General features: G+C 42.8%; 1 protein-coding gene across 1 annotated transcript in view; it reads right to left on the minus strand.

Annotated features, from left to right (window-relative positions):
* LOC122679941 overlaps window positions 1-23,413 on the minus strand; it is a 405,877-nt gene that overhangs the window by 325,614 nt on the left and 56,850 nt on the right.

A 23,413-nucleotide genomic window follows, 5' to 3' on the forward strand; every position in this document is an offset into this window, starting at 1 on the left:
AGATGGATGGAAAAGAAAATCAGAAAGGGTAGCTACTGCTGAAGGAGGAGGATGTAGGTGGGGCATATGGCAGGCAAGGTGGGATCAAGGAAGTTTTGAAATTAAAGGAGGAAACCAAAATAAAAGTTCATCGTTTGGTCATCAAAGGAACACATTTTGAACTGAATGAAGATAACCCAATGAAAAAAACTTTATTTAATTCATCAAGGATAATTCCCTGATTTCTGGGTGTGTTCTGATTGTTTATTTCTAAAGTTCTTCCTGGTAAAGGACTGTTTAGTGATGCCCAACATCCAACCAAAAAATTATTAGAATTTCCAAAAGAGAGAAATTTAACCCATAACACATTTTTAACAAGCAATCATTTAAAGTAGGTTCAGAAATTACAGAAATGATTGAATTGGCTGAACAGCTCCTTAAACTCCTGATATCAATATGCTTAATGAAGCATAAAAATAAACAGGGAGAAAAACTAGGAAAAATAGACAAATGAGATTTCTGAAACTGAATAATATAGTATTGGGATGAACAATTATTTGGATTAATTACACAAGAGACTAGACATTGCAGAATAAAAGAATTGGGAAGTGAAACACAGCAGTAGAGACTATCTAAACTGAACCAAAGAGAGTAAAAAGGCAGAAAAATACGAATGGAAACTCAATGGCATGTGGGATAATATCAAAATATATAAAATATGTGTATTTGGAGATTCAGAATAAGGGATGTGCAGGAAAATGTTAAGAAAAGATGAATGAAATTTTCCTAAAGTTATTGCAAACTGTAAACCCACTCACCCAAAAAGCTAAACAAAACCCAAACAAGATAATGAAACCATTCTCAGAAAACTTGACAATGTAATTACTGAAATTCAACAAACTAAACAAAAATATCTTAAGAGCAGCCAGGAAAGTTTGACACATTATATACAGGAAACAAAAGGATAAGTATTATTTACCGACTTTGTTGGAGGCAATAAAATCAGATAACAATGTAAAAACATATGTAAAGTATTGGGGTTGGGCATTTGTTAACCTAGAATTTAATAACCTGTGAAAATACTTTTCAAAACTGAGTGAAAATTCAAAATGATTTCAGGTCAATGAAAGATGATAGACTTGGAGGCCACCAGACACACACTACACAAAACTGTCTCAGAAAGTTCTTCAAGTTAAAGGGAGATGACAGCAGAAGAGAACAGGGATCCTCTCAAAGCTGTAGAGACTGTGCTAAATGCTGATTCTCTATTAGAAGATTTAAGGCAAAAGTACTAGCAAAAAACTATAAGATTCATAATAAATTTATAAGTAGAATGTATGACAATGATAGCACTAATGACAAGAACAGGAAAGTGGAAGAAAAGTACAGTGACTGACATTGCATGCTGTGATATAATATCACTTCAAGGTAAAATGTAACTAAAGATTAATAATTCAACACTGGGCTTCCCAGGTGGTTCAGTGCTGAAGACTCCACCTGCCAATGCAGAAGACGGGGGATCGATCTGTGGTCTAGGAAGGTCCCACATACCACGGAGCAACTAAGCCCGTGCACCACAACTAGTGAGCCTGTGCTCTAGAGCCCAGGGGCCACGACTACTGAAGCTTGTGCGCCCTAGAGCCTGTGCTCCAAAACAGGAGAGGCCACCACAGTGAGAAGCTCCTCGCTGCAGCTAGAGAGTAGCCTCTGATCTCCGCAGCTAGAGAAAAGCCCATGCAGCAATGAAGACCCAGCACAGCAAAAAATAAGAACTATTTTAAAAATTAAAAGCAGTTAAACATTACAATCACCTAAAAATCTGATACGATTAATAAACCAATAGAGTATTTAAACTAAAATGATAAAATATACTAGAAGATTAAAATAAGAACAAAGATATGACAAATAGCAGGCAAGTACATTTAAACTCAATTACATCAATAATTATATTAAATGTAAATCATTTAAGTACTCCAAATAAAAAACAAAATAATCAGACTAGATAAAATGGGAAAACATAGCATACTGTCTACAAACATATATATGTTTAAATATAAACACAGAAACATACTAAAGAGGTAAAAATTACATACCATGAAAACACAAATCAGAGAAAACTGTATATAATATCTAAATTAATATCATACAAAGTCAGACTATAAGACAAAGAGTGCATTCAGACAGAAAGAAACATTTATGATAATAAAATACAAAATAAATTATATAGTATCAAAACTGGTGGGTTAAAAATAAAGTGATGCTTAGAAGAAAATTTAGAATCTTGACATTTCCTTGATGATTATATTAGAATAAAAATAGAAACAGAAGGAAACCATCCAAGACTCCACCTCAAGAATCTACAAAAGCAACAGCAATCATAACTGAAAAAGAGGAATGAAAACTGAGTATAGAAATCAATTAAGAAGAAAGCAAATATGCAATCAAGAAAATCAATAGAGTCCATGAACGATTCTCTTAGAAAGATCATTAACACTGATAATCTTCTAGCAAAACCAATTAAGAAAAAAGAGGGAACACATTAACGGCACCAATAACAAAAGGAGGAATATTATTGTAGATTTTCCCAACATCTAAAGATATGAGATATGAACCAGTGTTACTAATTTCAAAATTTTTTGTAAAATGGGCCAAGTCCTTGAAAACACATTACTTGTGAAACACAACTCATGAAAATCTGATACAAAAAAAAAAAGAGAAAAATATGAGTAAACATATTTGCTAAACAGAATCCACATTACAAAAATTTTCCACTAAGAAAACTGCCAGCTACAAATGCTAACACTTCCACAGAGCTCAGAAATGACTCCCATAAGATAAAGGAAAAGAGGGAGGGAAGGAATGAGGGCAGGAAGGAAGTGTCACACAGAGGCTGTGGTGAACCTATGAATTAACCTGCATCTTTCCAACCCTCCCCTCCTGCAATCCTTGCGTCTTCATCCCTTCACCATTTTGCACTTCAGTACTGTAGTCCTTGGTGGCTCAGAAGATAATCAAGACTCTGACTGCAATGCAGGAGACCCAAGTTTGATCCCTGGGTGAGGAAGATCCCCTAGAGAAAGAAATGGCAACCCACTCCAGTATTTTTGCCTGGAGAATCATATGACCCATGGGGTTGCAAAGAGTAGGACAGGACTGAAGCAACTTGGAACACTTGCACCACAGTCCTTCACAATTTGTGTGTCCCTTTCCAATTCTTCCTCCTGAAGCCCATGAAATCTCATTATTTCAAACAAGCTTCTCTACATTCTTCTCGGGTCATTGTTTCTACTCTAGATTTCTCCTAAACATGGTACTTCACTTCCAACAATCCACTACTGAGGCTGAAATTTCTCTTCCATACCTGACTCCTAAGGTTGAGCAGAAGAAACTCCAAGAGTTCAATTTTGATTAAGATAATGAAAAGACATGCTATTCTAACCTTATCTCTGCTACATCACTACCACCTTGACTTATCTTCGCATCATTAAAACATGTTTGAAAATACGGAAAAGACAGACCAAGGGGAGGAAACTAGTGACAAAAAGAGAAATAGAAGGAACCTGGAACAAGTCATAAAAATGTGAGAGCTTAAATAAGAGCCACCTCATGTGAAGAGTTGACTCATTGGAAAAGACCCTGATGCTGGGAGGGATTGGGGGCAGGAGGAGAAGGGGATGACAGAGGGTGAGATGGCTGGATGGCATCACCAACTCGGTGGACATGTGTTTGAGTAAATTCCGGGAGTTTGTGATTGACAGGGAGGCCTGGCGTGCTGCGATTCATGGGGTCACAAAGAGTCGGACACGATTGAGTGGCTGAACTGAACTGAACTGACTGAAGTTAGAGCAATGGTAGTCAGGGAGTACAAACCACAATCAGTGTTTAAATATCAGAGCACTTTCCAATTCTCTACTTTTAAGTGTATCCTAACTGGAATTAATATCAAGACATCAGTATTCTTAGGAGGTAACATTGGGAGTTCTAACTCCACACCAAGTTCCAACATCACACACTCCATTTTCATCCAGATGCTGATTTATCAAAATAAGGTAGAGACACCTGTAGTGTCTCCACAAATGTATCTGCAGTTGGAACCATGATTAGGACATTGTGACAATGAGGAAGGTTACTTGAGATGCCAGAAAACAGGTTTGTTTAAAATAAAAGTTTCTGACTAAAATTCAAATGCACCTTGAAAATAATTATTTTTAATAAGAATAATAAAGACAATGGAAGAAAACGTTCTGAAGAGATGGATAGGTTTATGACATAAGTGCTGTAATGGTTTCACAAAGCATACTTATCAGGCAGTCTTGTATGTCAGTCATACCTCAATAAAGTACTTTTTAAAAAGGAAAAGAATTGTCTTCTTAAGGGCCTCAAGGAGAATCATCAAAGATCTGCTGAAGGTGAGATTAGAAAAGATCACTTTTCCAATGATCTTCCTTAACATAAACACCCAAGAGCTATTTGGTTGTGGCTGCAAAGGGCCTACTGCAGGTGTCCTCAGGGCTCCCCTGTCCCACCATCTCATTAGATGGGATGATACTATCCTAAGAGCAGCCTTCTACCTTAGGGAATTCACTGTGATATCTAGCAATATCTTCCTCCAGTCCAGGTGTTCTGCTGTGATTAATAACCTGGACATCAAATGCACCATTGTGATCACAACTAGAAGCATCACTGTCAAATACTGTGAGCACCCACTCACGTCCTAGTTTCACTGCTGTCTTTACTGCATCCACCTTGGCATAGGTCAAATATACTTAGATAGCACTGAGCACATCTTAGGAGTCACTTCAGGTCCTCTTAGGTTCAATTCAGTTCAGTTCAGTTCAGTCACTCAGTTATGTCTGACTCTTTGCAACCACATGGATTGCAGCACACCAGGCCCCCCTGTCCATCAGCAACTCCCAGAGTTTACTTTAACTCATGTCCATTCAGTTGGTGATGCCATCCAACCATCTCATTCTCTGTTTCCCCTTCTCCTGCCTTCAATCTTTCCAACATCAGGGTCTTTTCAAATGAGTCAGTTCTTCGCATAAGATGGCCAAAGTATTGGAGTTTCAGCTTCAGCATCAGTCCTTCCAATGAATGTTCAGGACGGATTTCCTTTAGGATGGACACGTTGGAGCTCCTTGCTGTCCAAAAAACTCTCAAGAGTCTTTTCCAACAGTACAGTTCAAAAGCATCAATTCTTCGGTGTTCAGCTTTCTTTATAGTCCAACTCTCACATCCATACAGGACTACTGGAGAAACCACAGCTGTGACTAGATGGGTCTTTGTTGACAAAGAAATGTCTCTGCTTTTTAATATGCTCTCTAGGTTGGTCATAGCTTTTCTTCCAAGGAGCAAGTGTCTTTTAATTTCATGGCTGCAGTCACCATCTGCAGCGATTTTGCAGTTTAAAAAAAAAGTCTGTCACTATTTCCACTGTTACCCAATCTATTTGCTAGGAAGAGATTGGGCCAGATGCTATGATCTTAGTTTCTGAATGTTGATTTTTAAGCTAACTTTTTCACTTTCCTCTTTCACTATTGTCAAGAGGCTCTTTAGTTCGTCACTTTCTGCTATAACTGTGACGTCATCTGCATATCTGAGGTTATTGATATTTCTCCTGGCAATCTTGATTCCAATGTGTGCTTCATTCAGTCCAACACTTATCATGATGTACTCTGCATATAAGTTAAATAAGCAGGATGACAATATCCAGCCTTGACTTACTCCTTCCCCCATTTGGAACCAGTCTTCTGTTCCATGTCCGGTTCTAACTGTTGCTTCTTGACTTGCATACAGATTTCTCAGGAGGAAGGTCAGATGGTCTGGTATTCCCATCTCTTGAAGAATTTTCCAGTTTGTTGTGATCCACACAGTTAAAGGCTTTGGCATAGCCAATAAAGTAGAAGTAGATGTTTTTCTCAAACTCTCCTGCATTTTCAATGAACTAACGGATGTTGGCAATTTGATCTCTTGTTCTTCTGCCTTTTTAAATCCAGCTTAAACATCTGGAAGTTCATAGTTCATGGACCACAGCCTTGTCTAACTCAATGAAACTATGAGCCATGCCATGTAGGGTCACCCAAGACAGACGGGTCTTAGTGGAGAGTTCTGACAAGATGTGGTCCACTGGAGAAGGAAAGGCAAACCACTTCAGTATTCTTGCCTTGAGAACCCCATGAACTCTTAGATTCACTGCCTCTTCTACGTGTTGTGCATCAGCTACAGTGTTGTAGACCTCAAGACTTCATTTTCCTGCTCCCTCAACATCCCTGCAAATGTGATGTTAGCGCCCCACTTGGTTGATCAAGTGCACCAGTGTGATGAGAATTTTCCCTGCCAGAAGTCCCACTTCTGGCCTCCTCTGACTGTTACCTAAGGACATTTAGATGCACCATTGAATTTCTCTCACACCTTTTCCTTGTGCAAGTGCACCATGACATCCAGTATTGTCATTTGTCCATGGGTCTTCACAGGCCCTTCTGGTGTCACCATTGCTTGGTTGAGCCTGTTCTATTGGCACATCCCCCACATACCAACCTGATGGAGTATGGTGACTCTGACTTTTAGGACCTATGAGGATGATAAACCTTGTTGCTTACAACTCTCCTATGAACCGTCCCCAACAATGTAGCCGCACCCTACTGACGAGTCAAAGAAAACAGATCAATTACCATGATGAGACTACGTCACAGAAGTTGAACCCAGAAGCTGTATCTATATGAAACTTTTGACCTCACCTCTGCCTCCTGTGACACATCACAAAGACCCTTCACCCAAGTATGTTCTAAAGGCTGTATCCATAATCTCGAGTCATTCTGGTGATAAGACGGAGGCTTTTCCTGCTAGAGATCCCCACACAGACCAGACAGGACTTACCTGAGCAGACTACTCCAGCATCCCAGTCTTGGTTATAGCTATCATTACGATAGTCTTTAATATTAGAATGCTTGCAGTCACTGACAGCTGATTCTACCCCTTCACATGAAGTATGAAAAAGCCAAATGGGGCCAAGCCCTGGTCCAAAATAAGCTTCTTTAGGAATACCAACGGCAGCTCCACACCCCAGCTGTCTGCACACTACAGATGCATCCTTCAAGCTCCAGTAGAAATCATATACTGTGCCCCATTCTCCTTGATGCTTTACTTCCACTCTCCCCTCACAGCGGTGGGCTCCATCCTTCAGCCTCACCTCCAGATCTGCAAGAGAGACACAGACACAGGACACAGGAAAGACTTTAGGAGACTGGCAGTGGTGTAAGTATTTAAAATATTAGCTCTCTGAGGAGCAAAAAAGTGCATGGGATATAGTATTTCCTAACCTCTGTGGTATAAACAGTCCTCCAAGGCCAACTTTAAGCTCCCAATGTGCTATCACTGAACACGGAGCAGGAAGGGAGGTACCAGGTATTTCTTAGGAGCCTGTAGAACCAGCTCCAGGGACACCACCAAGGACAGGCCATCAGAGACTCTGGATGCTGCCCTTCTCGTAGAAGTGCCCAAGGCTACTAGGCCCAGCTTCCCCATCTTAGTTACAGCTCATGTCCCGGGATCCAGGGAGGAATCCTCCTTATCCTTCCCTTTCTATAAGGAGCACCTCATCCAGCTTAGGAACAGAGGGCTGGGGTAACAGGCTCTAAAATGTCCTGGTTATTCCTGCCATCTAGTGTTCATGTCCTTGTGTAATTCCACTCTCAAATGTACCTAACAACATGCATCTAACAAATGGAATTTGACAAAAGTGATCAGATGTCACTTTAGCGATTAACTTATAAAACGACTCTGGTTTCTGCAGATAAAAAGGACTTCCTGTCAGAACATCATAGATGGAGACATTACTAGAGTTCAGTTCAGTTCAGTCGCTCAGTCATTTCATATTCGTTGAGACCCCATGGACTGCAGTATGCCATTCCTCCCTGTCCATCACCAACTCCTGGAGTTTACTCAAACTCATATCCATTCAGTCAGTGATGCCATCCAAGCATCTCATCCTCTGTCATTCCCTTGTCCTCCCACCTTTAATCTTTCCCACCATCAGGGTCTTTTCAAATGAGTCAGTTCTTTGCATCAGGTGGTAAAAGTATTGGAGTTTCAACTTCAGCATCAGTCCTTCCAATGAATATTCAGGACTAATTTCCTTTAGGATGGATTGGTTCAGCAACATTTAAAGTTCTCTTTTTATGAGCACATGGAAATAGTAATACTTCCTTGCCTATTTGAAGTTAAGCGTAACCATGTTATCTGGCTCATTCATTGAAGCGGGAGAACGAACGATGTCACTTCCACGTAGAAACATTTTAGAGCCAATATATTTTTACCACAGCAAATACTGAAGCCTTGTGTTGCAGTGGGAGCATAATAAAATGCTGGAGCATTCAACAACCTGAGTGCTTGAAGAATTATGATAGCAGAGTCCTGCCAAAGTAAACAGAACATATCATATAAGGATAAATTTTGGGTTTTTGTTACTATAACATACCTAGTTCACTTTTACTAAAATGGAAAATAACAGAAGAAAATTGACAAAGAGAAAAATACAAAGATACACACAACGTATATAAAATTGAGAAACATCTATGTTAACATCTAAATCCCCGAGATCAAAAAGAGATGCCAGGGTAGAGTAAACTGAAGCCTTAGAATTACTGAGAGAGATAAAATGCCAATCTAAAATTCTACACTCAAAAATATTCTCTCAAAGAATAAAGACCTCAAACGTGTCATTATCAAAATGCTGATGTAAGAGACAGCAGCCTCAATCCTCTTAAAAAAAGACCAAAAGTTAGACAGTGATCAGTAATAAAAACAGCTCCAGAAAGATCTGGAGTACTCTAAGAAGTGTGACCACGACAAGATACTGTCATTGTGGTGGCATCATTCCATCCTTCAAACCAGCATCACTCAGTGTCAAGGGTACCAGGAGAGTTCCTCTCACCAGGAGGGTAAGAGCAGGCCGAGTAACCAGTGTCCCTAGCCTTTGGGGGCACCATATGAAAGTCCTGCTTCAGGTTCACTTCACGCAGACCTGCAGAGCTGAGCCAGTCTTATAGAGATGGCTAGGCATAAGAAAGAAGAGCAAAGGACCAATAGCAACCACATGGCAGGAGAAATTGCAGTTCACAGTGACCTGCTCTGCAGACAGATGCAGCAGATTTTACCCCTGAAAGAATAAATAACCAGCACAGATGATGGTTTTCCAGTAGTCATGTATGGGAGTGAGAGTTGGACCACAAAGAAGGCTGAGCACTGAAGAAAGGATGCTTTCAAACTGTGGTGCTAGAGAAGACTCTTGAGAGTTCTTTGAACAGCAAGTAGATCAAACCAGTCAATCCTAAAAGGAATCAACCCTGAATATTGATTGAAATGACTGATGCTGAAGCTGCAATACTTTGACCACCTGATGCAAAGTGCTGACTCATTGGAAAAGACCCTGATGCTAGGAAAGACTGAAGGAAAAGGAAAAAGGAAGCACAGGGTGAGATGGTTAGATAGCATCACCAGCTCAATGGGCATGATTTTGAGCAATGAGCCGTTGTTGGTCTTGGCCTTTGCTGCCTTCCTAGGCCTTCCCACAACATGAGCACCTGCAACCATCATCTCCCCCGCAGAGGCACCTACAACAGGCCCCCAAATCCAAATGTGTGCACACCATTAGCTCTGGCCACCACCACTGCTGGTCATGATTCCTAGGCTCAGGAACCAGATGTGCTGCTGAGGACACCAACAACCATTCCAGTGATGGCAGACCCCCTGCAACACTTGCCAAACACCACACAGTTATCAATCCTGTGAATGTCAGCAGCCTGAGCCAAATGGATCTCATGCCCTCAGACTCAGTGCCACCTTATGCCTCTGCATTTGGCACCCTGCATTACATTCCAATGTGCTGCTACCCAGAAGTGAAAGGCTTTCTCTACTGAAATCAGGACATAGATTCTGGTAGAGGTGAGTGCTTTTCTAAATGTGCAGACATCTACAAGAGAGTAAGACATCAGGAAGAATCAGGGAAACAAATTCCCACCAAAAGAATACAGTAAACCTCCTGTAACATGCTCAAAGTAATGGAGATCCAAGAATTACCTGACAAAGAATTCAAAATAATGCTTCAAATGATGCTCAGAGAGTTCCAAGAGAACTCAAATATTTAATGATACCAGGAAAAGGATACAAATTAAATAAGAAGAGCAAAAGACATACAAAATATATTTTTTTAAAAAAGGACTAACCAGATATTTTGTGATTTCCTGATAGCTCAGTTGGTAAAGAATCCACCTGCAATGCAGGAGACCCTGCTTCAATTCCTGGGTCAGGAATATCTGCTGGAGAAGGAATAGGCTACCCACTCTAGTATCTTGGTCTCCTCTTGTGGCTGGTAAAGAATCAGTATGCAATGCAGGAGACCTGGGTTCCATCCTTGAGTTTGGAAGATCCCCTGGAGAAGTGAAAGACTACCCACTCCAGTAAGGCCTGGAGAATTCCATAGACTGTGTATCCATGGGGTCACAAAGAGTCAGACATGACTAAGTGACTTTCACTTCTTCAATTCTTCAACCAGATATTCTGGATGGGCTTCCCAGGTGGCGCTAGTGGTAAAGAACCTGTCTGCAAGTGCAGGAAATGTAAGAGACTCGGGTTCGATCCCTGGGTCCGGAAGATCACCTGGAGGAGTGCATGACAACCCACTTCAGTATTCTTGCCTGGAGAATACCATGGAGAGAGGAGCCTGCTGGGCTACAGTCCATAGCATCACAAAGAGTCAGCCATTACTGAGGCGACTTAACATGCACAATACAATGAGTAAACTGAAGAATTCAACAAAGAGATTCAACAACAGACTTGACGAATTGAAAGAAAAAGAAGAAAGAATCAATGTGTTAGAAGAAAGATTAGTTGAATCCAAATAGAGGAGCCAAAAGAGAATGAAAGGAATATAGAAAGCCAGTGAGAACTAAGGACACCATAAAGAGAAACAATGTATGGACTGGAGTCACAGCAGAAGAAGTGAAGGAAAAAAGAATTAAGGGCTGAGGATTTCCCTGGTGATATAGTGGTTAAAAATCCACCTGCCAATGCAGGGGACATGAGTTCAATCCCTGGTCCAGGAAGATTCCACATGCCGCAGAGCAACTAAACCAGTGAGCCACAGCTACTGAAACCAAAGCACCTGGAGCCTGTGGTCTGCAGCAGGAGAAGCCACTGCAGTGAGAAGCCTGCGCACTGCAGCGAAGAGTAGCCCCTGCTTACTGCAACTCGAGAAAGCCTGCATGCAACAGGGAGACCTAGCACAGCGAAAAACAAATAATTAAAAAAGAAAGAAAGAAAGCCAGTGAATTTCCAAACCTGGGGAAAGATCTGAACATCTAAGTTCAAGAAGCTAATAAGTCACCCCAAAACTTCAATCCAAAACAACCTTCTCCAAGACTCACAGAATAAACTGTCCAAATGCAAAGACAGAGAGAGAATTCTCTAAGGTCTGAAGAGAAAAAAAATTCTATCATGCAAGAGAACTCCCCTAAGGAGATCAGCGGATTCGTCCAAAGAAACCTTGCAGACCATGACAGTAGGATTGATGACATACTCCACTCTCACTCAGGGGAAGCAGCTCCCGGGGAGGGACAGGAGAGGGCATGAGAGAAAGAGCTCCCTACAGAGTCACAGCAGCTCCTGGGAGGGGAAAGGACCATCCCAGGCCCCCAGCACGACAGGAAACATCACAGGGACCGGGGCAGGGACTTGGGAACTTACACACATGGGGCTGCACATCAACTGATCTTTACAGACAAGAGGGACAAGTCGTTCATTGGAAGGACTGGTGTTGAAGCTGAAACTCCAATACTTTGGCCACCTGATGCGAAGAGCTGACTCATTTGAAAAGACCCTGATGCTGGGAAATAGTGAAGGCGGGAAGAGAAGGGGACAACAGAGGATGAGATGGTTGGATGACATCACCGACTGAATGGACATGAGTTAGAGTAAACTCTGGGAGTTGGTGATGGACAGGCAGGCCTGCCTGGCGTGCTGCAGTCAATGGGGTTGCAAAGAGTCAGTCACGACTGAGCGACTAAACTGAACTGAACTGAACAGACAAGAGGACCCCTCTCCTGGCTTTGGGTTTCTTTGATCCCTAATGGACACCTGGTGGGAACAGGTGAGGTCAGCAGGCAGAGCCTCTCACAGAGCCCAGTGCTGGACAGACACGGCAACAAGCAGATGGGAGCCAGGGATGGGGGAGAGGAGCCAGAGAGAGGCAGGCAGGTGTACGATAATCTCTGATCCAGTTACATGGAGCGGCAATGGCACCCAGCCATGTGGACACCCTGTGTGCTTCACAGGCCAATAGACTCAGTACCTGCTCAGCAGCTCCATTCCTCTCCCACAGACAGGCTCCACCTCCCCTCACACATACACACACACACACACACACACACACACACACAGGTTCACACACTCCCCCATACACACATATTCTCTCACACACACACAGCCTCACACAGCCTCACACAGCCTCACACACTCCTCACACACTCCTCACACACCCTCACTCACCCACACATACTCCTCACACACCTTCATACATCACTTGCACACTCCTCACACACTCCACAAACACATACACTCTTCACACCCTCACACACACAATCTCTTCACATACACACACACCCTCACACACACACACACACTCTTCATACCCTCACACACACACACCCTCACACACTCCTCACCTGCACACATACACACACACAATCACAGAGCCTACAGGAGTGAAGACACAGGAAACATGGGGACCCAGGGGCAGTGCTCACACACCAGGCATCGGCAGCATATGGGAACAGCCCAGACTCCCAGCTGAGCTCAGTCACTGGACCTTCCACACACTGGGAGACACAGGGACGCCTGGAAGCTCCCTGAGAAAAGGGAGACAGTGGAGGGACTCAGGGTGATCCACCTTGGTCCAGACCAAACCTCACTGCTCTGTATAATCTGCTTATACGACCAGTGGACCCCCCATGGGAGAGGGACCAGTATTCACAGTCAGTGAGGTTCCTTTTTGGTCAAAAACACTGAGGCTCGGCTCCAGAACCCCAAACATCTTTCCCTTCACCAAGGCGTCCACTCCCTGCTGTGGACCCAGGACAGAGGGGCAGCTCTTACCTTGACCACCCACCACGGTGCCGAGGAGGAGGACACAGAGTCCCTGGAGGGAGAGATGTCTGCCCAGAGGCATCCTAACCCCACGTCCTCAAGGTCACAGTCCCAGCTGCAGGATCAGCCTGTGAGGAGGCGTCAGGGTGCCGACCGGGGTCTATATAGACCGTCCCCTACATCCTCCCTCCTGAGAGCCAATAGCAACACCTTTCACCATTTTAGGCACTATCGGAGGCTACATCTGCCTCTTTCTGAAGCTCAGACACCAATGAGCTTCTGAATCTTCAGCATCTCCTTATATGAGCAACACGGTCCTTTGACCTCCCGCTTTGGTGGTCCTGAGAGCTGGGTCCCACCACTGGGACTGGGGGAGAAAAAATTCATCAAAAAGCATGAGTGCCTTTCTCTCCCCTGATCACCCTGGTCGATATCTGCAGACTGTGAGATCTCACAGGGTCTGGGTGTGGAATCTGTTGATCCATGGAGAATAACTTTTGTAGAATCAAATTTTGATCTTCCCTGGCACTGAGCTCAGGGTAGAAGCAGAGAATTACAAGAAGTCTGGAAATACAAGAGTATTTATCAGGTCAGCAGAAAATGAGGACCAGGAGTATAGGAATTCACAGATGACTGTGAAGGCAAGAAGTGAGACCCATCAAGTTGGGGGGATCAGATTGCATGTCTTTTCCCACCTCTCAGAATGATCTGGAGACTGAGTCCTGGAGCTCATGCCAACAAGCTCAGTCGTGTCTGACTCTTTGCAACCCATGGACTGTACCTTACCAGCCTGCTCTGTGCAATAGATTTCCCAGGCAAGAATACTGGAGGGGGTTGTCATTTCCTTCTAAAGGGATCTTTCTGACTCGAGGATCAAACCCATGTCTCCTGCATTGGCAGGTGGGTTCCCTATAGGGACATTCAGACATGTTAAATCTCTTTCCCTTTATTGCATTTCATTTTATGTGAAGTATCTCTTTCAGCTGGTCACTAAATGATGCTGACAGAGAGAAAGAGATTGCTATTAAAGGAAACAAAGAGAAAAGAGGAGTCATCAGTCAACTCTAGCCCACCAAAATAGGAGCAGGGATCTCTAGAAGAAAACATGGGGCTTCACTGCTAACTCAGCAGTAAAAGTCTGCCCACCAAACAAGAGACTTGGATTCGATCCCTGGGTCGGGAAGGTCCCCTGGAGAAGGAAATGGCGACCCACTCCAGTATTCTTGCCTGGAGAAAATCCGTGGACAGAAGGGCCTGGCTGGATACGGTTCATCGTGTCAAAATAAGTTGGACACAACTAAGTGACTGAACAATGAAAACACAAAGAAAATTATAGTTTAGAAAGACTAAAGTTTTCTAAACTTCTCATGCACCCCATTTATATGCTGAGAGTGTGGTTTGATAAGATTCAGAATACATTTGTATTATAAATTATAACTAAAGAAGACACAAAATATAATTGAAGGGAACAGCTCCAGAGAGATGAAGAAATAGAAAGTCTTCTGCTACATGATCTCTGCAGGCCAAGGGCAAAGAAGGGTTAAGGGAAGCAGAGAAGAGAAGGGGGTTCATGCTGCCTGAAACCACCAATGAACCCACCTCCTCTGCTCTGCATTTAAGAGGAAAGGTGGTGGCAAGAATGGAATCCCAGGTGGGTTGATGGGACAGATCCAAGCAGAAGGGATGGTGTCCAGTGTAGCCATTGCTGACTTGTTCTGTGTCCACTCAACATAGAAGTTCCCAGATGCTCCCCCAGAAGGTACCCCTGGGGTGAATAGAGAGACTGAGAAGGGCCATAAGGGATGCAAGATAGAGCTCTCTCATTGAAATTCAATGTCACTAATGTGCTGCCCCCTTTCCTCATGTCCTCTCAGGCTCAAGGTTCCCATGATGCAGATCTGTGGTCCAAACAAGCCAATGAGGCCCCCTCACCCTGACTCCCTCTTTTCAGCACAGAAGTACAAGGAAGCATCTGTGACACACAAGCCCCAGAGTCCCCACCAGAGTTCAGAGACAGCTTCGTGAGCCACCAATGGCCCACCTTAAGGTCTCAGCCTGGCCAACACCCAGGGCAGCTGCAGGTTAGTCCACAGCCCTGTCATATCCCCCACCAGAGGGACCCCTCATTCCAGTCAGCAGACAAAACTTCTCTGTCCCGCCATGCCCGTCCTTCCTACTTGACTTGGGAGAAAAGACATTTGACCCATGCTTTTCTTCCTCTAAATATGCTAATGTTTACCAATTATTTATGCAAGAATCACCTCCTTGTCATCTGGTCCTCTCACTCTCAAGCCCCATGACTGTACCTGACCCTGTCTCCTTCTATATCTGGAACTTTAACACATTAATGATAAAAATTATTATAAATATCAAAACCAAACTTTAAACTCAGTTGCTGATGTAAGGCAGGACCTGCTCAGCCACTTAGAATTGATGCTCTACTCCCTCTGGGCCCAGAGTCATCATTCCTTACCCAGTTTTGGACTCCACACCGTCACCAGAAACCACCAGACAGACACCTAGAACACAAGACATGCTTCCTGGGGTTCAGTCATCCCTCCCAGAGGACGACACACGGATGCGTTTAGTGAACCAGGTACACATGGTCTCACCTTGGGATGGAGATCTCACAGGTAAGATGCGCTTAGCGGCTCCAGACTCTTTTTAGAAAGGGATGAGCTATAAGGAGTGGCAAATTCAGGGCTGGCAGACTGTCCCCACAGCACCCTCTATCCCAGAGCTGGGGGTGCAGGGTTAGATGGACCAACTCACCCTCTGATGAAGCTATATCTTCTCTGACACATAAGGAAATCTTAGTGTCTAATCTTATCAAAGATTTGAAGGAGGAAAGTTTTAGGGAGGACACTGACCCAGCTGGGTCCACAACGAACATGAGACGATGCAGTAGAGGGGTCAGGAGAACAGACTGGGGAGCCAGACTGCCTGGTCTTGACTCACAGTTTAGCTCCATGCCAGTGTGGGCTTTGAACAGGGTTCTTACACTCTCTGCTTAGTAAAAGGAGGGTTATGATCCTACCAAGATGACTGATTTTGCTGAGGATTAAGTGACTTGGCATTAGTATGTGGTATTATAACACTAGTTAACAGTAGTACATGTCCTGATGCTGATGTGATCAGCCGTGGCCAACACCTTGCGAGCCCATGCCAGGTTCCGCTGTCCATGGAATTTTCCAGGCAAGAACAGTAGCACATAGTAGTAGTATTATGTACCACTGTTAACTTGCTTTCCTGATGGCTCAGATGGTAAAGAATCTGCCTGCAATGCAGGAGATCTGAGTTCGATCCCTGGGTCAGGAAGATCCTCTGGAGAAGGAAATGACAACCCACTTCGGTATTCTTGCCTGGGAAATCCCATGGACAGAGGAGCCTGGAGGGGCTACAGTCCATGGAGTCACAATGAGTTGGTCACAGCTGAGCAACACACACACACACACACACACACACACACAGAGTGTTAGAGCAGCAGAGTTAGGGCATCTCCCACCATCTCAGCCCAGGAATCGCAGGACTCTAGAACAGGAATTCAATTCTGTTACCTGGAGCTTTGACTGCGGCTGTCAGAACTCTCCCAGGAACCACATGCTGTGATGGTCCTTGGTGCCAACCAGAGTTGTGAGTCTCCCACACATCACTCCTTCTCTCTGTGACCCATGTAACTGCTCAAGAAGCTCGACCTTACCATTGGTGAGTTTTTGTGAATTAAGTTGATAACTTGCTTATTTGACTTTATAAACTCAAATGTACTTGGTAAAACATTTTGTGTCTAATTCACCTCCATATCCCCAATGCTTGGCTAACTAAAAATCGTAAATGATGTCTCTTGTATACCTGAATGAATGAATGTCAGCCTGGTAGTTTACACAAATCATTTCAATCAAAAAGAAATCTTTTGAGAAATTATTTAACTTGTTGTGAGGATGTAACAGCACATTGAAAGCTGTATCATTTGTTTTCATGATATTTCAATGCCGTTAAATGGTCTGAGCTATACATGGTTCACTTCAACACCTTTCTGCAATGAATGCAGTAAATTTCAATATCTAGAAACAACCTAGCCCCAGTACAAGAGCAGTGCTGAGAGAGCCAGCTCTAAACATGTATAAACGCTGCAAGTTTCTATGTATATCTGAAGATAAAGAAGACAAACCACAGCACCCTGACAGGTGAAGACCCTGGAGCCTCCTGTTCTGGTCTTAATCAGATATGGCCAAGTGGTCAGGATGTTTATGTATTTATCATTTGGCACATTTTCAATTCAAACCACACACAACTGTAACAGGAAGAAATTTTGTTATAAAAAAATTTAAACATCTTCCATGTTGAATTACAAGTGCAGAAGTAAAGAGCAGAAAGAATCTTGTTCTTTTACTTAGGCTAACTATTTGTCCTTATGGATTCTAAAGCAATAAAAAATGTAGCATTATTGTTCCCCAAAAACCATAAGAATATTGTCATCAGAGGTTCAGTAATCTCTTTGCTAGAAAAGTTAATAACTAAACCTGCTTGCTTGAGGAAAATTTCCTCAGGACCAATCAGAGTGAGTAAAATAGAAAACATTATTAAATTAAAAAAGAGGTATACCACTCTATAGGAAAGTTATTAACTGAGTTGTTACACCAAAGCATTGGAGACCCCCTTCACCATCTGTGTTCCTTGCATGGATGGGACCAGGGTTCGTGAAGACTCCTTTACCAAAGACCACTTCATCACAAGGGCATGAAGGAAAGAGCAAGGTCATGAGCTGGCTGAGGTCCAGCCCATCATCTCTGTTCAGCCCTCCACAGTCTATAACCAGATCATCGAACAAAGAGTGTGGCACTGAATTGGCCTCATTCATTCCTCCATAGTGCAACATCAGATATCCAGAGACCAGAGCAGTTCAAAGCTGCTAAATCAAAGACAAGCAGATTTTAAGTGGAGAGCACGCAGTCCAAGGGCCCTTCCCTGCTGCTGTTGGAAAGGAAGAAGCCCTCCCACCCCAGACACCATCTGTGGGAGGAGAGACAAGAAGATACCTCCTTAAATAGAGGAAAATCAGTCTCAGCAGGGAGCTTGAACTAGAAATGGCAAGACAGTTATTACATTGAACCTGAGCTAAGTTGAGGGATAAATTTTTACTGGGAGAGTCTGTGTTAACATTATGGAACTATCAATCCACACAAACATCCCTTGCTAGTGCACAAGATGAACTCAGTGATAAAAACAGGGAATATTACATTTATGTATATTTGAATTCTAGAGGACACAGTTTTGATTTTTTTTTTACTTTTTTATTAGTTGGAGGCTAATTACTTCACAACATTTCAGTGGGTTTTGTCATACATTGATATGAATCAGCCATAGATTTACACGTATTCCCCATCCCGATTCCCCCTCCCACCTCCCTCTCCACCCGATCCCTCTGGGTCTTCCCAGTGCACCAGGCCAGAGCACTTGTCTCATGCATCCCCCCTGGGCTGGTGATCTGTTTCACCATAGATAGTATACATGCTGTTCTTTTGAAATATCCCACCCTCACATTCTCCCACAGAGTTCAATAGTCTGTTCTGTATTTCTGTGTCTCTTTTTCTGTTTTGCATATAGGGTTATCGTTACCATCTTTCTAAATTCCATATATATGCGTTAGTATGCTGTAATATTCTTTATCTTTCTGGCTTACTTCACTCTGTATAAGGGGCTCCAGTTTCATCCAAAGAGGACACAGTTTTAAGCCCATTACAGAAAGAAAATTCATAAATCTTCTCTTGTTTTTAAATGCACAGAGTTGTCACCTCTGTGAATTCTAATTCCTCCAGCTCAAAATTACTGGTGTGTTTATTTAATCTGTAAAACCTTGCTCACTGTCTCTAAAGTGGGGGATTCTTGAGAGCAAGTATTGTGTCTTACTCTTCAATATCTCTTTAAAGTCAAGTAAAGACACATATAGAGAGCTTAACAAATAGTGGATAAATAACGAAATGAATGCAGGAACAAATGCTGAAAATCACCCTGCAGTTAGTGATACCGAGCGGGGAGGGAGGTGGGGGGAGGGGAGACACGACTCTGACTGCTCCCACTCGGCACAGACAGAAGTGGAGTAAGGAGTCAGAGACACACCAGACGAAGGAGCCAGATACAAAAGGCCTTCTTCAAATCTCACTCTGGGGAGGGTCTGATCACATTTAATTTCTGCACAAAATTGTACCTCAGAAACTTCACCAAGGCAAGAAAAATACTGACAGCACTGCTACCAAGGATGTGGCGTCAGTAGTAATATTCATCAAATAGCTGTTTTTCTATCTCCCAGTGACTCATTCTGGCCAATGAAACGTGGGTGTTGTCACCTGTGTCACTTCCGAGTAGAGGCATGAAAACCCCTGTGACTCTCTAGTTTCTCTCTTTGCTGCCCCAGAAGCTGCATGTTCCACGTGGTACACGTGTAAGCTAGTGGAGCCTCACTGACCACAGTACGTTTGCAGGTTGGTAATGAATGTGTGTCTGCATGTGTGTGTTCCTTCTGAGACTTGGGAGTCAGTTGTTCCAGCATCAGAACAGAGCCTATCTGCAGTCTTGAAAGTAAGACAAAATCTGTCACGTGGAGTAGGTACTTTCCTGGATCTCCTCTACCTTCTGTGTCTTCATGCCAAGCTGCTCCCTCAGGTCTCACCTTGCTTCGTCTCTGGGGCTTGGCTGGTTCCCAGTCACCATCTCTGACTGACCAACAGCTCGATCTAAGCTTCTGTTGGGGAGCACCCGCCCCTGGTGCAGCTCCTCTGCCCTCTCCTTCAGTCTGTGCTGACAGCTGTGCTTCCATTTCCCCAGTTTTGTCTCTCAGCATCTTGACTTTCATCCTTAAACAGCTCTCCTTTGCTCTGAGTTAGTCAGTTCATCATCTTTGATTTTATTTTTACATTACACCAATCCTGTACTAATGAAAAGGAAGCATGTACTTTCTAAACCTCTTCTGTTTCTTCTTATTTCCTGAACAAATCTGATTCCTGGATGTAGTGTTCTATGTAGTTAATTAATTTCTTCACCTTTGGATAAGAAATAATTTTCATGAATTTTTTTCCCCTCAACTGAAGACAATGGCACATTCAAAGCCTATCTCCTTGTGACCATGTTACTGAAAGGTATGTGTGTGGGGTCGGCCTGCTCACTGCTTAAAAGCCAGTAAACAGGTCAGGTTGGTGGAAAAGAAAGTTTACTTTATTTCATACACTGGCAACTGGCAGGGACAGTGCCAGATATGTCCAAAGGCCAACTTTCACCCCCCATGACAAGCAGGAGGTGAGAGTTTTAAGACAAAGTGGTAGGGGGGTTACATGCAGAAATAGTACAGTCATCTTCAGATTGGTCCTCAGTGGTCTGATTAGCATCATCTTGGTTGTTTTCAATTCAGTTCAGTTGCTGAGTTGTGTCCGACTCTTTGCTACCCCATGGACTACAGCATGCCATCCTTCCCTGTCCATCACCAACTCCTGGAACTTGCTCAAACTCATGTCCATTGAGTCGGTGATGCCATCCAAAACATCCATTGGTTGTTTTAGGTACACTTAATCTTTAGTTCTTGGGTGTACTTGTTCCCATTTCTTTGTGGTCAGTTCTCAGAATGTGGATGCTCAAGTCCTGGGTACAATATGGACATCACGCAGTTCACCACTCCACCTGGTGTTTTGTATCTATAAGACAGTTCATAGGATATGGCTCAGAATATTATCCATAACCCTTGAGAAAGAACTAAAGGTCCTTGACTGTGTTTAGTGACTATATTATTATTATTTAGTCTCCTCTGACTGTTTCCCTTTGTTTCCAAATTTCTCATATCTCCAATTAAACTTATTCTTTGACTTAAGTGTTCCACAGGCAAAAGGCAGGCAGAAGACACGGTGAGTGGGAAAGGATCATAGAGTCCTGCTCTGTTCAGCCACAACCCTAGGGACCCCCTCGGGGCTTACAAGGGGTTGGTGCAAGGAGAGGCTCTGAAGACCAAGCTTCTTTAACTTCATGATTAATCCACCTCTGCTCAGAGTGGACAAATTACCAACTGCAGAGCTATTGAGTTCTTGTGGGTGGTGATTCTTAAACCACTTCAACCTAATGTTAGTGCCTCAGGGGTGGCACTCAGAGTTCAAAGCCTGAGTGATTGCTCAGACTCAAACTCTATGAACCGAGGCTCTATTGCATGTGGAGCTTTGGTGCAGCTGAGTCCTGCCTGCAGACCACCCTAAGAACACTGGAAATGCAGCAAAATGTGTTCCTCCTTTCACATCAAAGACTCTGTGCACAGATCTCTTTTCCTTGGCATCGAAGGCTTCCCAAACTGGGCATGCTAACCAAGGTCCTGCAGTCTGCAGGCATTGTCTGAGGCCTTGCCGGGCCCAGGATTGGAGTGAGGCCTGTGCCTGTGTATAAGCTCTATACTCCCCCTCTCTATAACTTAACAGATTCTCAGCTAATATTTATTGAATGGCTGAATGGCACTGTACTAAATGTTGAAGAGAAATGTCTTAAATATAAAGAAATGTTTCTGAGAACATCATTTAGCTAATATTTTTGATTCAAAGGCAAATGTTTCTGGCAATTAGCAAGGCAAAATTTGATTTTCAAAAACAAGCAGTTTATCACCAACAAATATGTCACAGTGAACACTGCAAATCTCTAAGGATACACAAGACAAACCACAAAGTACCTACGTGTGGCTTCTTAACAAGTCTTAATCAAACCCAACTGAGGAGACAGGATATTCATATGATTTATCATTGGCAGTTTTGTCATTAAAATCACACAGCAATATCACAGGAAGGAAATCTGCAATTAAAAAAGTACAGCTGTACCATTGATATGACATAAGGAAGGAGATGAGGTGCCAAAAGATTTCTTTGGCTTAAAATTACAGACAGCTTAATTAGTCTTTCACTTTTTGAAGGAGAGTCCTCTTGGGTTGATCTTGAAAGATGATGTGGAGACCAGAACAATTCAACTGTTCTGCACAACAGTTATAACTGTGAACTGATAATTTTGGATAATGTTGCTCTTTGAGTCCCTTCTTATTACTTTTTGTGAATCTACTGTAAGTTTTTATGTTTTTGTTGCCACATCACTCACATAAAACATCTTAGAGGGACAACAGTATATACTACACTGATCACAAATTAATTCCAATGACATACAAAAGCTCTACCTTTTTATCCCCTTCTACACTTTTTGTTTTTGATGTCACAATTTACCTCTCTCTATATTGTATATCCACTAACAAAATACTTTTCTCTGTAGCGATTTTAATACTTTCTTTAGACTAAAGCTAACTGGTTAGCACACTGCCATATTACAGTGTTAGAGTATGCTGAATTGGATTCAATATTTACATTTACAAGTCTGTTGCATATTTTCACTTCTTTCCTATAAAAATTAGCATCCTTCATTAGTTGGAAGAACTCCCTTAAGCAACCTTGTAAGACAAGCCTAATGTTGGTGAATGCCCTCAAATGTTGTTTGGGAAAGGCTTTATATCGTCTTTATTTATGAAAAACAACCTTCCTGAGAAAATTATTACTGGTTGGTAGGTTTTTTTCTTTTCATAAGTTTGAATATATCACCCTTTCTCTCCTGGACTTTCAGGTTTCTGCTGAGAAGTCCACTGATATTTTTAAGGGAATTTCTTTCTTGTGAGCATTTACTTTTCTCTTGTTGCTTATAAAATTCTCTCTTTTTCTTGATTACAAGCCATGTGTCTTGGGGATGATCATTTTGAATGAACTCTGAGGAGCGACCTATTAGCTACATGGACTTGGAAGTCTAAATCTCATCAGATTTGGGACTTACCTGGTATTATTTCTTTAAGTACAATCTCCGTCCGTTTCTCTTTCTCTTCTCCTTCCAGGACTCCAATACTGTACAGGTTGTTTATATGAATGTTACCCTATATTTCACACAGATTCTTTCACACTTTTTCATTCCTTTTTTTCTTTGTCCCCTGGCGGGGTAACCTCAATGGTCCTGCCTTCTAAGTTACAGAGTCTTCTGCTGTTGTTGATGCTCTCTGTAGCATTTTCAATTGTGTTGCATTTCATTCATTGTAATCTTAAGCAACTGATCCAACCAGTCAATCCTAAAGGAAATCAGTCCCGAATATTCATTGGAAGGACTGATGCTGAAGCTGAAACTCCATTACTTTGGCCACCTGATGCCAAGAACTGACTCATTGGAAAAGACCCTGATGCTGGGACAGATTGAAGGCAGGAGGAGAAGGGGACGACAGGGGATGAAATGGTTGGATGACGGCATCACTGAT

This window comes from Cervus elaphus, chromosome 22, assembly GCF_910594005.1.
Source record: "Cervus elaphus chromosome 22, mCerEla1.1, whole genome shotgun sequence".
In the NCBI taxonomy this organism is placed as follows: Eukaryota; Metazoa; Chordata; class Mammalia; order Artiodactyla; family Cervidae; genus Cervus; species Cervus elaphus.